This window comes from Ursus arctos, unplaced genomic scaffold (assembly GCF_023065955.2).
Source record: "Ursus arctos isolate Adak ecotype North America unplaced genomic scaffold, UrsArc2.0 scaffold_31, whole genome shotgun sequence".
Classification (NCBI taxonomy): Eukaryota; Metazoa; Chordata; class Mammalia; order Carnivora; family Ursidae; genus Ursus; species Ursus arctos.
In genome coordinates, this window is record NW_026622997.1 from 9574582 (window position 1) to 9593794 (window position 19213).

Below are 19213 nucleotides of genomic sequence, written 5' to 3' on the forward strand. Positions count from 1 at the left end.
GGCAGGCTCGGTACAGCGTGGGACTCCTGGCCAGCTCTGGCACCAACACAAGGAGTGCCAGCAATAGGACATTTGAGACCAGTCACTGCCCCCTCACGTCTCATCCCTGTACTACCTAGGGGCTACATGAAACGTACTCCTCTCTCCTTTCTTGTAGCTTCGCCCTTACTGCTCTGCTCCTCCACATACTGGGTCTTTCCTCCGTCTGCTCCGTTCCCAGTCCCCTCAGCCCCTGAAGCCCTAGGTCAATGTCACAGTCTCTTCTCTACCTCAGTCCACGTGCAGAACTACATCTCTGACTGGGCTCTGCCCACGGGACCGCACACCTTCTCCCCCGGGGAGCCCTGCCCTGGGAGACGCAGGGGGGCTGGGAACCCGAGCCTGCCTGCCTCCGCACCGCTGCCCATCCTCTTCCAGGGCAGCAAGGATGTTCGGATGAGGGTAACCATGAAAATTGTCCAGCATACCTACTGTGCCCTGCTTTGGGCCAATGATGATGGAGATAGTGTTTTCCCGCAAAGGGTCGATTATAAAATGTCCTTAGGAGACAGGTAAAGATATCTTCAACAGGACGCAAAAAAGACTAGTCCCCCCCCCAAAAAAAGGATCAATACATTGGACAATAGTAAAATGAAGAATCCTTCCCCCCAGTTTTGATAGATCATTGGCATATAACACTGTATAAGTTTGAGGCAATACAACACAATGATTTGACACATGCATATATTGTGAAGTGATCACCACATTAAGTTTAGTTAACATCCATCCCCTCACATACGGACAAGTTGTTTTCTTATGATGAGAACTTTCAAGATTTACTCTCTTAGCAACGTTCAAATATGCAGTATAGCAGTGTTAACTATAGTCACCACGCTCTGCACTACTTGCAACTAGAAGCTTGTAGCTTTTGATCCTCTTCACCCATGTCCCACCCCCCACTCCTCACCTCTGGCAACCTCCGATCTGTTTCTGTGAGTTCAATTTTTTTAGAGCCCACATATAAGTGAGAACGTACAATATTGGTTTATTTAACTTAGCACAATGCCCTCCAGTTTCATCTACGCTGTCACAAATGGCAGGATTTCCTTCTATTTTATGGCTGAATAACATTCATATGATTTCATATATATAATTAGTATATATTATATATTCATATATATATGTATACACCTATATCCATTTTCTTTATCTATTCATCCTTTGAGGGACACAGCTTGTTCCCATGTGTTAGCTCTTATAAGTAACACTGTAATGAACACGAGGTGCAGAAAAGAAATCCAGAAATTGGTTTTCTTTCCTTCAGCTATATACCCAGAAGTGGAACTGCTGGATCATAGGGTAGTTCTATGTTCAATTTTTTAAATAACTTCCATACTGTTTTCCACAGTGGCTGCACCAATTTACATTCTTACCAGCAGTGCACAAGGTCCCTTTTTCTCCACATCCTCACCAACACTCATTCTCTCTTGTCTTTTTAACAGGTGTGAGGTGCTATCTCATTGTGGTTTGGATTTATGGTCCCTGACGATGAGTGATGTTGAGCACTTTTTCCTGTACCTGTGCCATTTGGATATCTTCTTTGGAAAAACGTCTATTCAGGCCCTTCGGTCATTTTCAAATTGGATTATTATTATTATTGTATTCTTATTATTATTTGCTATTGAGTTGCATGAGTTCCTTACACATTTTGGATATTAACCCTTTACCAGATGTGTGGTTTGTGAATATTTTCTCCCATTCCATAGGTTGCCTTTTCATTTTGATTGTTTTTTCTGTGCAGAAGCTTCTTAGTTGCAAAATTAAAAGTGTCTTCTCATCAATAAGAGAGTGAAAAGGTCACAGATGGAGAAATATATTCATAATATATATAACAGACACAGTAGTCATGTCCAGAATATGTAAAGAGTTCCTACAAATTAAGAAGAAAAAGGCTGATGACCCAATTGAAAAAAAGAGCGGGAGAGATGAGCAACCTAGAAGTGGATGGTGATGGTTGCACAACAGTGTGAATGCACCGATACCATGGCGTTGGATGCTGAAAATGGTAATGTTATATATGCATCACCATAATAAAAAGTAGTCTAATTAACTAGTTAAAGACATGAACAGATGCCTCACCAAAAAAGGAAGGAAGGAAGGACACCCAAATGTTTAAAAAGCATATAAAAAAGACTCAACCTCATCAGCTTTGTGACAAATTTAACCCACAGTGAAAAACCAGTACACACCTACCAGAACGGCTCACACTGAAAAGACTCCCCAAGTACTGGGGACAATAGGAGTAACCAAAACACTCATCCACTCATTCCCACTCATTCCACAACGGGAATAAAAAAGAGCACAACCACTTTGGGAAACTCTTTGGGAGTATCCGCTAAAGCTGAGCATACCCTGTTATCCAAGAAATTCCACTCTTGACACAGACTCCAAAGAAATGGGTACATATTGTCACCAACGATGTGCACTAGAGTGTTCACAGCAGCAATAGTCATAATAGCATCAAACGGCCATCAACAGGAGAGTGGAAAGATACATGATTATCTATAAAAGGAATTCTTACAGAAGTGAAAATGGATTAGCAAGTGGATTGCTGCGCACAGCTGATGAAACTCACCGACATGATGTGGAGCAAAAGAAGCCGGATGCAGAAGAGTGCGTCCTACACGAGTCCGTTTATAGGACGTTCAAAAGCAGGTAAAACGAACCTATGGCGTCAGAAATCAGTATACAGATTACGTTAGTGCTTAAGGGGGAGGTGACTCTGGTAATAATCTGTCTCTTGATCTGGGGGCCCGTGATTCCGGTGTATTCACTTTGTGATAATTCACCGAGCTATATTCTTAGGATCAGTGGCTTTTCTCTATGTATATGATACTTCCATTTTTTAAAGTTTATTTTATAAAGCTCCTACTGATAAAGAAGCATTATATTTTCTTAAAAACAAACTCTCCTAATTGTCAACCTCACTTGATCTTCATACCCCATATAAAGTAATACAAAGCAGGAAAGCTTTTAGTAGACTGGCTGCCATGTACTAGCTATATTTATGCATATATTCTTCGTGACTATTTAAAAAAAAGAGCAACTATGGATTCTGGAATTAATGGATAAAAGGGAAGGGTTAACGTCTACATCAACAAACTGAACAATGGGTAGAACTGGGAAACGCCGAACAGAAAACTGGGACAGGACAGGCTTTATTTTCTTTGGAATTTCTTTCTTTTTTTTTTTTTTTAAAGATTTATTTATTTATTTATTTGACAGAGATAGAGAGAGCCAGCGAGAGGGGGAACACAAGCAGGGGGAGTGGGAGAGGAAGAAGCAGGCTCCTAGCGGAGGAGCCTGATGTGGGGCTGGATCCCGTAACGCCGGGATCACGCCCTGAGCCGAAGGCAGACGCTTAACCGCTGTGCCACCCAGGCGCCCCTCTTTGGAATTTCTACTTAAACTTATGGAATGAAGGTCTTCATTCAGTTAAAGAGATTAGAAACTTGGTAGAGAAGATGGGAAAGATCATTTTTAGCGAGAGAGGGTTCCTTTCTTAGAGTCGGAACGGATCGCACGTGTACCCACGAACTGAGCAGACCCCAAAGCCAGCCTCCGGCACAGCAAGGGCCGAATTCAAGCCAAGCATCTTCAGGCACCTTGCCTGTGCCCGGCGGGTTGACCTAGTGAGACATTCTATTTTATTCCCTTCAGTTCCACATAGCAACTACTACTTATCAGAAGTTACACTAAGCCTTAGGGACCCAAAAATAAATTAGCTATGGTTCCTATTCTCAAGAGCAGGAAGTTATATATAAAGGAGATTTCAATTCAGGGGGACGACATGAATGTTATGAATTACACCAGCCATAGATCATGACCCCGGACAAGTTGCTTAACGTCTCTGTACCTCCGTTTCCTTACCTGTGCCCTGGGGGATAAAGATAGTACCCACCTCCCAGGGTTGCTGTGAGGACCAAGTGAGATCAAGCGTGTAAACAGTTGGCCAGGAGCCCACGGTACTGGCTCAGCGCGTGACTTTGCTCCAGGTCTGTGATGACGGTGACCAGACCGTGGTTACAATGATGATGAGGGCACCCAGGAGGTGAGGGGAGCCCCAAGACCCAGCCTGGGAATTCAGGGATGCCTGTCTGGAGGAGATCTTGAAGGACAGGGAGTTTGGGAGGCTAGGGAGGGGACGGAGAATGGGGGACAGACGCGCGGCCCGAACGTCTCAGGCCCGTGAGCGCGGGCAGCCTGCAGCTTCCGAGGAGCTGGGGGTGGAGCACTCCGTGGAGGAGAAGAGTCTGGAGTTGGGCCTTGGGGGGCCTTGCGCACCACGCTGGCGAGCTGCCATTTCATCCTGGGAGTAGCAGCGAGCCACGGAAGGGCTTTCTAAAAAAGCCTTCCAAGGAAAATAGCAGGACTCGGGGGTTGACGAGTTGGGTTTGAGGGAAGGAGGAGGCCGCCGGGAAGGGAGGACGGAGCAGAAACCCAGGCGCGGCGGGAGGAGGGCTGTGCGCCGTGCCTCGGACAGGCGGGGTCTGAGGTGCTCGGAGCGGCCTGCGGCAGGTGCCCAGCGCGGCGGCGCCCACCGAGGCTCGGGGGCCCTGGAGAGAGGCGCGTGGGCAGGGGCGCCAGGGTGACGCGTGAGGCGTGCGGGGACGGCGTGCGGGGACGGCGTGCGGGGACGGCGTGCGGAAGGGCGTGCGGAAGGGCGTGCGGGGACGGCGTGCGGGGACTGCGTGCGGGAGGGCGTGCGGGGACGGCGTGCGGGGACGGCGTGCGGAAGGGCGGGCCGGCTCCTCAGCGCGCGGCGGAGGAGGCCGCCCTGGGGCTGCAGGAGGGAACGCGGGCCTGGGGCCCAGCAGAGTGCGGAGTCCGGGGGGCACGCGAGACGGGGACCGGAAGGGGCCGGCGTCAGTCAGCCCAGGCCGCCCTCCCAAGTACCACAGACTTGGGGCTTAAAGAACAGACACTGATTTCTCACAGTTCCGGGGGCTGGAGGTCCGGGATCAAGGTGACAGCAGCCCCGGTGCCTCCTGAGGCCTCTGTCCTCGGTTCGCAGATGCCACCTCTCCCTGTGGCCTCGCGTGGTCGTCCCTGTGTGTGCGTCTGGGGCCTGATCTCTTCTCGGACAGACAGCGGCACACGGGACCAGGGCCCCCCACTCATTTACCTTAATGACCCCTTAATGCTGTATCCCAAACAGTCGCGTGCTGAGGCACCAGAGGTTGGGGTTTCACCATAAGAACTTTGAGGGGACGCAGTTCAGACCCTAACAGGCCTATGGCGTCGGCAAGAGGAAGAGGTGGAGGAGCTCGCAAGAGCCCTGGAAGGGGAGGAGGTCGGGCTGCAGGGACTGGGTGCCGTGAGGGGCAGGGCGTGGGGCAGCCTGGGGCCGGAGGGGCACAGACCAGGGTGGAGGCTGAGAATGAGCACGTGGAAAAGCTGAAGGGAAACGTCCGCAGAGGCGGGAGGGAACGGAAGGTCAGGCTCAGAGGGCCCCTCACTGTGTGCGGAGCGGGGGGAGCACTCAGGCTGCAGGACGCGAGCGCATCTCGGGACCAGGTTGCCCCACGGTGAGCACCCCGAGTTACATCCCCGTGAGAGAAGGGGCCCACTCAGACTTTCGAACCCAGCTTCATCTTGACTCCCACCCCCACCGGAATGGTGACTTGCCCCAGATGATCGAAAGAAAAGCTGGTCACCTGGGGAGAGCACCAGGAGACTTGTCACAGCGACTGAACAGCACAGAAACTTTGACTTTGTGAATGAAAAGATTATTTGCTCCTTAGCCTCAAGATATTTTCTAAATTAAAAAAAATTTTTCGTGCACTTATGATGAGCACTGAGTAATGTATAGAACTGTCAAATCACCATATTGTATAACAAAAATTAATATAACACTGTATGTTGACTCTACTGGAATTAAAATTAAACATTTTCTTTGCACTTACACGAGATTGCTGGAGTCGTCAAAATCATAGAGACAGAAAGTAGAATGGGGGCTACCAGCGGCTGGGGGAGGGGAGAGTGAGTAGTTAGTGGTTAAGGGGGACAGAGTTTCAGTCTGGGAAGATGGAACATTCTGGAGACGGATGGTGGTGGTCGCACAACAGTGTGAATGCACTTAATCCCATTGACTGAACACTCAAAAATGGTTAAGATGGTGAGTGTTATGTGATGTCTATTCACCACAATTTAAATAAATAAATTGGATTTTTAAACTCTATAATAGAGTTTTTTCCTCCTTGATGTGGACATTTAAATGTTGGAGACAAAATGTCTCTCATGCTCTTGATTAACAAATATTTTCCCCCCGAAAGCATCAGGCAGGAGACTCGCTGGGCACTAAGTCTACCAGGAACAAGTACCGGCCTTTCCAAACCATGGAAGGAGGGTTAAGGAGTTCACATATCAGCAAAACCTTCTTTCCGACGAGCAGTTGGAGTCGACTGCCATTTATTGGGCACTTATCATGTGTTTGAATTACTTGCATTTTTTCGTGCTTTGCTTTGTCACGAATGGCATCCTGTGTGATGGATAGACAGCAGGGTGTCAGGGAGTGACACGACTTGGGCGCCACACTGCCCTTCCCCTGCAGAAGCTGGGAATGCTCCCTCTAGCCCTCCCCGTGGCCCCCCTGTGTCTGGGGTCTCCTTCCAATCTGGGAAGCAGATCCGAGTTCCTCCCAGGTCCTCGCTGCACAGGGCAAGCACCTTGCGAGACTGAAGATTAAAAAAAAAAAAAAAAAAAAAAAAAAACCTGCTGTGGCTGGCCACTGGAATTCCAGAAAATTCTGAATGAAAACAGCAGTTGCAAAATGGAATGGGTTTACAAATTGCAGCTGATTATTCACTGGCTGTCGTGGGTGTTGGCAAGAGAACTCGAAAATCTGCTGCTCAAGGATCCAAAGGCCGCAGAGAAGTGCCGGGCTTAGCAGCAGGCTCTCAGCAGGGCCCCCCCACAACCTCAGGCCCTGTTCAGCTGGGACGAGGACGTTCAGGCCCGCGGGGCCCACGTAAACCAGTGGCTGAGGGCGGCTCCAGTGTCTGCTGCTTTGGAATATGCATTACTGTCCTGGGACACGGGTCATCAGATGTCCAATGCTCTGAGCCAGTTAAGGCTTTTGGCTCTGGGGTCCTGGGGAGCCGAGATGACTTTACAGGCACACCAGAAATGTCTGCGTTATTTCTCAAGTGGGTCAGCAGACTGTTGTGGGTGCCAGGTCTTTGATGGAATGAATTCTGGATGCAAATCAAATATTTAAATTGATTTTTTTTTCCCTCTCTGGCAGGGCCATTCCAACGGGTCCTGTCGACTTGTTTTTTACATAAAATTCAGGCTCCATAACTACACATTTTTCTTCTGGACTACGCCTGAGGCAGGACAGTGGCTGCATTTGAAAGCCCCGAGGCTATTGGTCTCCCCAGAGAAGGGGAGCGGGTCTCCTCAGCTAACCCGCTTGGCTGAAAATGTTCTTGTCAGAAAACCGATTCGTTTGCCTGTTGGCTCCACGTGGTTATATATTGTTTAATCACAGAGGCCTTGGGTTTATGCCAAGCAGCGACTTGCTGTCTGCTCTCTTTCGGGAAAGAAGAACGAAGGCAAATTCATTCACGTCTGTCTCTTTCTCAGTTTCCTGGGCTAAATGAAAGCAAATGGTGTTTATGAACATCCCAAAGTGCTGTAAAATATCCACCTTGGTGAAAATAAATATCGTGCTTTCCTTTGAAAAACAGCGTTTTGTGAAAGAAATTCTTACCCATACATCTACCTCAGATAATTCTAGATATTTCAAATAGCTCCCCTTCCTGCCTCTACTTCAGAGAGAGAGAGAGAGAGACTCGAGAAAGGCAAAGTTGCCTTCTCCACAACTTGCTCTGGGAACTGGGAACTGGGCCTGGACTGAGTCTCCACGCTGGCCGGTTGCTGTTGACTCTGGGAACACCAGGGGCTGAGGGAAGCATGCTTCCAGAAAGGCTGGGTATGTGGTAAGCTCACTCCCAAGGAATCCAAGGAACCCCAGGGCCAGAGTCCACTGCAGCTCTTGGAATGAGCGGTTATTTTCCTTCAGGGATGGGATCCAGGAGGAAGCAAGTGCTCCCGCCCTGCCACCACCCAGGGTGCTCGTCTGTTGCCCTGCCGGAGGGCTGGAGCCGACCTCAAGTGGGACCCAGGCTGCCAGCTCCTCCAGGGCCTCTAATTCAGGAACTCTGACCCCCAACACCCTCCTTTCTCCTTCCATCTTCCCACCCATTGTGCAGTCTGGCAGGAGTCAAATTTTCCTACTTCCTACTTTGTTTCTCCCTGTTTCATTCATTGGATGTAGAAGAGTACACAAGCCCAGCGTCCCCTTTATGTAGGCTCTGCCGTTGGCGCGTCAACTGCTCAGGGTGCGGACTTGCGATCAACGAAGGACCAAGCTCTGCTTTTGTCCAGAGTGAAGGTTCTGCCTCAGCACAGGCCACCTACACGTCAGACACTGAGTAAGGCTCCTCGGAGCAATGTGCCAGACGAGAGGGGCCCAGCGCACAAAGGGCACCCACCGTCCCAGGGAGGAAGAATGACTTAAACCTCCGGCTGTGAGCATAAAAGCTAAAGGGAAGCTCAGTGCACAGACTTGCTGGAAGGGGACACCATTCATGCGCCTACCTCACAGGGTCACCGGGAGAGCCACACGGGCCGTGTCTGCAGGTGCTCACGCTGCCCGGCACAAGGTGCGCCGTTATTCGAATCTCGTACTGCGGGCACTGGTCAGAATTCAGTCCCTGGATATCACGTGTGGATCTGCAGATCTCAGCCTCCTAGAGCTGGGTGAATTCCCAGGTCAGCAGTTTCTCCCTTTGACATCTGAGGGGGAGGGGGAAATGAGAGCTATCGTTCAATGGATGTAGAGTTTCAGCGTTGCAAGAAAAAGTTCTGGAGATCTGTCGCACAGCAATGTGAACATAGTTAAGTCAGCATAGTTACGGAACCGTACGTTAAAAATGGTTAAGACGGTCCATTTTATGTTACAGGCAGACTTCACTTTATCGCATGTCATTGGATGGTGCTTCGCAGATACTTTTTGTTCGTTTTGTTTTTGTTTTTACAAATTAAAGGTTTGTATCAAACAAGACTATTGGCACCATTTTTTCGATAGCATTTGCTCACTTCGCGTCTCTGTGTCACATTTTGGTAATTCTTGCAATATTTTAACTTTTTCATGCTCACTGTATTTGGTGATCTGTGATAGGATTACTGTACTTATTTGGGGGCACCGGGAATCGCGGCCGTATAGGAAGCAAACTTAATAAATGTAGTATGTGTTCTGACCGCCCCGCCAACCCGTTGTTCCCATCTCTCTCCCTCCGTGTCTCTGCTCTGAGACACAACAATATTGAAATCAGGCCAATGAATAACCCTACAACGGCCTCTAAGTTTTCAAGTGAAAGGAAGAATCACGTGTCTTTCACTTTAAATCAAAAGCTAGAAATGATTAAGCTCAGAGAGGAAGGCATGTCAACAGCCAATATAGGCCAAAAGCTGGGCCTCTTACCCTAAGCAGTCTGCCAAGTTGTGAACGCAAAGGAAAAATTCTTGAAGGAAATTCAAAGTGCTACTCCAGTGAACACATGAATGATAAGAAAGCAAAACAGCCCGATTGCTGATGTGGAGAAAGTGCGAGTGGCCTGGATAGAAGATGAAACCAGCCACAACATTCCCTTGAGCCAAAGCCTCATCCAGAGCAAGGCCCTAACTCTCTTCAGTTCTGTGAAGGCTGGGAGAGGTGGGGAAGCCCCAGAAGGAAAGGCGGAAGCTAGCAGAGGTTGGTTCCTGAGCTTTAAGGCAAGACGCCGTCTCCGTAACATCAAAGTGCAAATGTAACGCTGCAAGTGCTGGTGTGGAAGCTGCCGCAAACCATCCAGAAGGTCTAGCCAAGGTCACTAATGACGGTGGCTGCACTGCACGACGCACTCTCAATGAGACAAAACAGCCTTCTATTGGAAGAAGATGCCATCATAGCTAGAGAGGAGAAGCCAATGCCTGCCCTCAAAGCTTCAAAGCCAGGCTGACTCTCTTGGGGGCTAATGCAGCTGGTGACTTGAAGTTGAAGCCAGTGCTCATTTGCCATTCCAGAAATCCCAAGGCCCTTGAGAATCATGCTAGGTCTACTCTGCCTGTACTCTGTAAATGGAACAACAGCCTGATGACAGCACATCTGTTGACAACATGGCTTACTGAATATTTTAAGCCCACTGTGGAGATCTACTGCTCAGAGGAAAAGATTCCTTTCCAAATATTCCTGCTCATTGACAATGCACCTGGTCACTGAAGAGCTCTGATGGAGAGGTACAATGTGATTAATGTTGTTTTCATGCCTGCTAACACAGCATCTATTCTGTAGCCCATGGGCCAGGAGTCATTTCAACTTTCAAGTCTTCGTATTTAAGAAACACATTTGGTAAAGCTAGAGCTGCCATAGTGATTCTTCTGATGGATCTGGGCAAAGTCAACTGAAAACCTTCTGGAGTGGATTCACCATTCTACATGCCATTCAGAACATTCCTGATTCAGGGGAAGAGATCAAAACAGCATGAACAGGAGTTTGGAAGAAGTTGATTCCAACCCCCATGGATGACTTTGAGGGCTCAGGACTCCAGTGGAGGAAGGAACTGCAGATGTGGTGGAAACAGCAAGAGAACTAGAATTAGCAGTGGAGCCTGAAGATGGGACTGAACCGCTGCCATCTCATGATACACTTGAACGAATGAGGAATTGCTTCTTACAGACGAGCAAAGACTGTGGTTTCCTGACATGGCATCTACTCCCGGTGAAGATGGCATGAAGACTGTTGAGATGACAACAGAGGATTTAGAATGTGACATAAGCTTAGTTGATCAAGCAGCGGCAGGGGTGAGAGGATGGACTCAAGTTTGAAAGAAGTTAAACTGTGGGGAAAATACTCTCAAACAGCATCACAAGCTACTAGAGAAATTTTTCCAGAAAGGAAGAGTCAATCAATGTGGCAAACTTCATTGATGTCTTATTTTAAGAAATTGCCACAGTCCCCCCAACCTTCCGCAGCCGCCCCCCTGTTCAGTCAGTAGTCATCGACATGAAGGCAAGACCCTCCACCAGCAAAAAGACTACAATTCACTGAAAGCTCAGATGGTGGTTAGCAATTTTTGGCAAAACAGTCTTTTTAATTAAAGTATGTACATTGGGGTTTTTTTTAAGATTTTATTTATTCATTTATTTATTTGAGAGAGAGAGAGTACTGGGGGAGGAGCAGAGGGAGAGGGACAAGCAGACTCCGTGCTGAGTGTGGAGCCTGACACAGGGCTTGATCTCATGACCCTAAGATCATGACCTGAGCTGCAATCAAGAGCTGGACACCTAACGACGGAGCCACCCAGGCACCCCTGTACATTTTTTTTAACATAATGCTATAGCACAATTAACAGACTGCAATATAAACCTAACTTTTATATGTACTAGGAAACCAAAAACTTTATTTGACTTGCTTTATTGCAATATCCACTGTATTGCAGTGGTCTGGAACAGAGCCCACAATGTCTCTGACGTATGTACCTGTTTTATGTCACAATTTAAAAGTATTAAAAAAAAAACAAAAACAAAACCCCAAGGGGGCTACTGTCCAGCACGTAGAATCAGTGCTGACGGTCATGGTTCCATCTTTCTATCTCTTGTCCATGAGACGTAGGCCCCTCTCAGAAACCCACGGCCCACAGGGTCTGCACTGAGGATTTGAAACCACATTCCAGCATTCTGACTGAAAGCAAGTGTACTACATGGTAGGGACATTTAGAAAACAACCTCTCTCTTTTCTTGACACTACTGCTCACCTAGTGACCACCAGGAGCTTTCCTCACTTGGCCCAGCTTAGATCTGAGGCCCCACAGCTTTCCAGGCCCTGAGCCTCAGGGCCCTTCACCACTGTGTTAGACTGATAGGGTCACAATAACAAATACCACAGACTGGTGGTTTCAACAACAGAAACTCATTCAGTCACAGTTCTAGAGACTGGAAGTCCAAGGTCAAAGTGTCAGCAGGGTTGGTTTCCTCTAGGGCCTCTCTCCTTGGCTTGTAGACACCACCTTCTCCCTGTGTCTTCCCTGTGTGTCTGTCTGTGTCCTAATTTCCTTTTTAAATAAAAACACCAGTTATATTGACTAAGAACCCACCTATATAATTTCATTTTACCTTATTTACTTCTTTAAAGGTCTCATTTCTAAATATATTTGCCTTCTGATATGGGGTGGGGGTGGGGGGTAGGGTGGTTTAGGACTTCAGCCTATGAATTTTGGAAGACATAACTCAGCCCACAGCAACCAGGTCCCTCCAGCAACCTCCTGGTGACCCCAATAGTGGCTTCCTTTTCATTGACCTTATACCCAAAGTGGCACCCCTAACTTCCAAAGGTGACCCAATGGGACCTTGAGGTGCCCAGTCCAGACCAGGCCAGAGTGCCTGCATAAAGGCCATGTACCCATCACTTCCTTCCAAATAAAGTTTCAAAAGTTGCCAATAATTCTTCTAGTTCTGGAGATGGATGGTAATAATGGTCACACAATAACGTGAGTGAACTCAATGCCACTCAACTTTCAATCTTCAATATGGTTAAGATGGTAAATTTCATCTTATGTATACTTTACCACAATTTTTTAAAAGAGTGTTAGAAATGATGAAAATTTAAGACCAGGCCCACTAGGGGCCCCTGGGTGGCTCAGTCAGTTAAGCGCCCGACTCTTGATTTCATCTCAGGTCATGATCTCAGGGTTGTGGGATCGAGCCCAACATCGGGCTCCATGCTTAGCACAGAGTCTGCTTGAGATTCTCTCCTTCTCCCTCTGCCTCTCCCCCTGTCCTCTCTCTCTAAAATAAATAAAATCTTTAAAAAGAGAGAGAGAGAGACATCAGGCCCACTAGTTTAACACATCAGCGCAAAATGAGCCAAAGACTCCAGGCTTTTGCCCCTGTGAGCTTCCTTCTACACTTGATTGCAATTGTTTTTAAAAAATCACCCAGTGTCCCTGGCTGGCTCAGTAGGTAGAGTATACAACTCGGTCTCAGGATCGTAAGCTCAAGCACCGTGCTGGATGTAGAGCTTACTTAAAACCAAAACAAAACAACAACTTCACCTTTCCTTACAAACCTTCAACTGTCCCACGTTGCTTACTCCTCAGCTCCCCAGTCTGTGTTCAGCACCAGGGGTGGACTGGGAAGGAGGAAGGAGCATGGCTTTGGAGTCCAGCAGTGGCTCAAAACTAGATCTGCTGAGGACCATGTGTGTGACCGGGGCCAAGTTACCTCCGCTTCTCATCTGTAGAGATCATAATATAATTGGGGTTTTATGAATATTAAACAAGGTAATGAGTATGTTGACAAGCTAACTCTCCTTGAAAACAGAGAATACTAAATTAATAAATGAACTCTCCAGTTATTGATTCATCTAGCAGCCTGAACACCACCATTCAAAATATCAAATTTATATGCAAACGGGTATATGTGTAATTTGAAATTCTAACTGGTGAACTTTGCTATTAGCCCGAGAGGAAGAAAAGGATGCGTCTCAGGTAAATAAAATATTACCACATAACGCCTGTTACCGTTACCTTGGTGGCCCGCAATGAACCACATTCATCCGCTTGTATAGTCTCCCACCTTGACTCAGGGCTTGGCCGTGAAACTAACTTTGGTCAATGGACCATTCGCAAGTATATGAAAAATGGAGCCTTGATTAGCACTCTCACAACGGGGCTTGTCTTGGAATGTTCCTTCTTAGAAGCAGTCACCATGCTGTGAGGAATCCCATGCAGTCGCACAGAGGGGCCCATGGGAGGGAGGCCATTTTGGACCGTCCAGCCAACCCACTATCAGGTAAAACAGAAGGCCTCCTGGTCAACTGGCACTGTTGTGAGAAATAATGGATTATTTTAAGCCATTAAGTCATAGGGCTGATTTGTTATCTAAGAAATGAGGGACACCTGGGTGGCTCAGTCGGTTAAGCATCTGCCTTCAGTTCAGGTCATGATCCCAGGGTTCTGGGATCGAGTCCCACATCGGGCTCCTTGCTCAGGGGGAGCCTGCTTCTTCCTCTGCCTGCTGCCTTCCCCCCCCCACACACTTGTGCTCTCAATCTCACACACATGAATAAATAAATAAAATCGTAAAAAAAAAAAATGGATGGCTGAAACAATTCCTTTTCTTCTTCCCAGTCTCATTTTGGTAATCACACAGGACTAAGGGAATTTGTGAGAGATAGCATGTCTTCATGTTTAAAGTCTCCAGCTATGGAATCAAGCTTAATTTGTGACTTTGGTTTTACTGCTTACTTTAGCCATGTAGCCTTGGGGAAGATTACTTAATTTCTCTAATCTTATCTGCAAAATGTGGATAACACCTGCTTCAACTGTCTTTAGTGGGCATTTACTGGTGGAGTGTGTAGAAAATGCTTAGCCTGTCTGAACACACAGCGACATGCTCAGTAAATGTCAGCTATTACTATGAAATCGCATATACTGGCTGGTACTTTTATTCTGAGAACTTTAGAATGAATTTAAAATGAAACAGGGGCAAAATTTACCAGTGGAGAAATAGAGACAAGCTTTAGAAGTTCAGAAGGCATTATCTGCCCCTAACTTCCCCTCAGGAACAAAGACATTGGGGCCTGTTACCGGCCTACAAGAAACATCACAGATTCTGTCTGCTTGCAGACCCGAGAGACTGCCCTATATTTTCAAGCCCTCCAAATCTTATCTAGGTCTCTCACCCAGAAGAGTATCAGGCAGCATGGCCTAAAAGCCAAGAGACTTACTAAGATTTACAGAATGCAGTGCCTTGAAGCTGCCAATTGTTATCTGAAATAAGAGCCAGATGTGAGTTCTTCATAAATGAAAGGGCTCCAACTTACCTCATTAGTTGAGGGAAACAAAGAAAGTCTGCAGAAATATACTTTTTTGTGTGTGCCTGTTTTTCCCTCAGAAAGAGCTCATGGTTGCTAACAGAGTGATAGCCCGGATATCCAGTCCCTGAATTTCTTTACATTTCCACCTTTCTCACTGAGGCTTTCCCTGCTAATGGTGCTCAAGTGATTGTGATGGGTTTCAGCAGTTCCTTCACACTTGGTTGGCTGCTGCAATCTCCTACCCCAACCCCCCTAATATGGATATTAAAAGAGAAAGAAAAAAATCAATCCTACCCCAGGCCCAATTGCCTTTTCCATGAGTCTTCCCTGTCCTAAAATAATGATAGTCACTCTATAAAAGCAATGCATGAACAGCTAGCCCATAAGTGGGGCACCAGGCTATATTTAAGAAAATGGTTATTTCTATAAATTAATCCATTCTCCTAAGAAAAGTTTTCTCTTCATCATTAGAGGAAAATGCCTCCTACCAAGCTCTAGCCAAAGAGAGCTGGTGTCCTGTTGAGCAATATCTTCCCAAGTTAGGGCCCAGGGGGTTGTGGTGGGGTGGTTGAAAAAGAATAGCTCCAAGACCAGGAAGCCCCCAAGTGGCTCTCCTCCCCAGGGAAAGAGTCCTAGCTGACCTGAAATTCCATCCTCTTCCAGAATGTTCACTCAGCTCTTTCATGTAATAGTCTACCATGTTAATTTGAGTCAAGAGCTAATGAAGTCAAGGTAGAGACAGCAGTCCTCCTGAATAGCTTTTCCTCAAAAGAAGTCATGCCAACAATTTGTTCTGTTCTCACAGCCCCACAGCCCACATGAGTAACTACTGAGTATAACCTAGATGCTTAATAAACCCTACAACAGACGAAAGTAATTCGTGAGGGATTATCATGGTTTGTTTTGTGTCAACTTGACTGGATCATTCCAATATCCAGACATTTGGCTAAACATTCCTTCTGGGTGTACCTGGGAGGGTATCTCTGAATGAGATTAGCATTTGAATCAGTGGACTCAGTAAAGGAGATTGCCCTCCTCAATGTGGGTGGTCCTCACCCAATCCCTTTAGGGACTGAATAGAACAAAATGGTGAGAAAGGGAGAATCTGCACTCTCTCCGCCTGATTGCTTGGCTAATCCCTGTTGGGGATTAGTCCTCCCCTGCTGGACTGGGACTTAACCATTGGCTCTCCTAGTCCTCAGGGGTTTGGGCTGGAGTGAACTACACCACCAGCTCTCCTGGGTTTCCAGCAGATACTGTGGGACCACTCAGCCTCCATAACTGTGAGAGCCAATTCATCATAATACATATATCTAATACATAAAAACATTTTCATTTTATAAATATTCTATTGGTTCCATGTCTCTGAAGAATCCAGGGAACTTTGTGGTAAAAACGGCACATAGCTTTAGAGGCAAAGTGCCAGAAGGAGGAAGAAAATGCCAACGTTGTGCGATAGGAAAACAAGACAAATATTTCTTCAATTATAAAAGATGAAAATAGTCATCTGTGACTTCTGATCATTTCCTCAGAAATGGGTGGGTCACACTTGGCTTTCTGCCAAGTAATTTAATATGATTTATTAAGATGATTACAGCAGTAACTCTGCATCTAAAGTGTAACCTCTTCCTAATCTGGATTCTGAAGAATATGCTTGCAGTGGTCCCTCTGGTCCCCAAGTCCCAGCAAATGACACTACGAGAATTTGAGCACAATCTAAGCTCCTTAAAAGAGGTGCTTCTGGCATAGGCTTGTTTTTGTTGTTGTTGTTGTTGTTGTTGTTTTGGTCAGCTGCTATGTTACCATTTCCCTGTTCTAAACTTAAGAAAACTGCTTGGTAATTTGTAGATCTTTCTTTCCTTCTCTCTCTTTTTCTTTTTTTCTGGAAACCTCTTGACATTTGCTCCTTGAAGATCTGCAAATCTATTTTCCTATGCATGTAAATTCATCTACTCAGTCTTTAAAAAATCCTTTTATATCAGATTTTTATTTTCATCTTATATAGAAAATAGTTGAACATCGTATTAACTGGCAAAACACTTATCAATCCCACATTACTCCAAAGAATGAACAGCAGTAAATCTTATTTCCAACTTCAATTGACACCTCCTAAATTAGGTTCCTTATTACAGTACTTCCTCTCAGTCGGCATGCACTCATACAGATAGATGATCAGAGGGACATACTGAAACAAAAACACCTTCCGACTTCCTGCCTGGGCCGGTGGTTTACATCATGTCGAGGCAGAGAATAGAGCAGCCGGACGTTTTTGGTGTTAATATCATCAAGTTCTAAAGCAGCCCTGGAGGCTGTTCTAGGTCCACTGCAGTTCTACAGAGATTTTAGAATCAGCTAGTCAATTGATATAGACACACACAAAAATAACCTGTTGGGATTTGGATCAGGATTGTATTGACTCTATATTGAATCTGTATTTTGGAATATGACATCTTAACAATACTGAATCTCTTAACTCATGAACAAGGTATATCTTACTGTTCATTTAGGTCTTCTTTATCACAGCAATATTTTGTAGTTTTCAATGTACAGGTCTTTCACATTTTTTGTCAGATTTATTCCTAAGTACATTTTTTAAGCTATTATAAATGTGGATTTTTAACTTCAATTTCTAATTGTTGCTACATGGATAAACATGATTTTTGTATGTTGCTTTCTATCTTGCAACTTTGATAGTCACTTATTAGTTCTAATAGTTTGTAGACTCCATTGTACATTTTCTACATGTCTGAAGATCATGTCATCTGTGAATAAAGGCAATTTTATTTTTTCTTTCCAATCTGGATGTCCTTTCTTTCTCTCCCAATTGTGCAGTCTAGAATCTCCCGTACAACACTGGATAGAAACATCCCTATTTGTTCCTGATGTTAGGGGGAAAGTATTCAGTCTTTTACCATTAAGTATGATGGTAACTCTAACGTTTTTGTAGGTGCCCTTTATCAAATTGGGGAAGTTCCCTTTATTCCTAGTGCACCTGAGTTTTTCTCAGAAATAGACGGTCAATTTTGTCAAATGATTTTTCTGTATTGAGATGATTGTGTGAATGCTAAATCAACCCTGCATTCCCAGGGTAAACCCCATGCCCATGACATCTTTTTATTATATCATAGGATTCAATTTACTAAACCTTTCCTTAGAATTGGTGTACCTATGTTTATGTGGAACATTGCTTCGTAGCTTTTCTTGTAGTATGTTTGGCCAGGGTACCAGGATAATTTTGGTCCCAGAGTCCCAGAATGAATTGGAAATTATTGCCACTTTGATTTTTTGGAAGTTTGCATAGAATTGGTATGATTTCTTCTTAAGTTTTTGGTAAAACTCACCACTAAGCTCCCTGGACCTGGGTTTTTGTTAGAAGGTTTTAAAACTGCAATTTCAATTTTTTTAAATAAAGATTTTATTTGAGATAGAGAGTGCATGCACAAGCAGGGGGGAGGGGCAGAGGGAGAGGGAGAAGCAGACTCCCCACTGAGCAGGGAGCCCAACATGGGGCTCAATCCCAGGACCCTGGGATCATGCCCTGGGCAGACGCTTAACCAACCGAGTCAATTTCTTCAATCTATTTTGTAGGGCTGTTCAGGTTATCTTTTTTTTAGTGAGCTCTGGTCATCTTTCAAGGAATCTGTCAATTTCATCAATGATGTTTAATTTATTGGCATAAAGGTGCTCCTAATATTCTTTTTAATATCTGTAGGCTCTGTAGTGATGTTACTTCTCTCATTCCTTATATATATTCCTTGATCATTTGTCTTTCTTTTTTCCCTCACCAATCTGGCTGGAGACTTAACAATTTTATTGGTTTTCTTTCCCAAAGAACAAGCTTTTGAATTTATTGATTGTTCTCTATTGTTTTTGTCTTTTATTTCATTGATTGTCTCTTTGATCTTTATTATTCCTCTTCTTCTGCTTAACTTGTATTTAATTTGCTCTTCTTTTTTCTAGTTTCTTAAAGTGGAAACTCAGGTCACTGATTTGAGACCTTTCTTCCGTCCTACTATAGGTATTTAATATTAGAAGTTTCCCTCTAAGTACTGCTTTAGTGGCAACCCACAATTTCTTATTCACTTCAAATTACTTTCTAATTTCTCTTTAGATTTGACTTGTTAGTTTCCAAATATTTGAGGATTGTCAAGGATCTTTCTGTTATTGATTTCTAACGTAATTCCTCTGTGGCCAAAGAACATACTTGATATGATGAATACTTTCAAATTTGAGATTTTTTAATGGGCCATAATGTGGTCTATTATCATAAATATTCCATGTACACTCATGTTCTGCTGTGGTGGGGTGGAA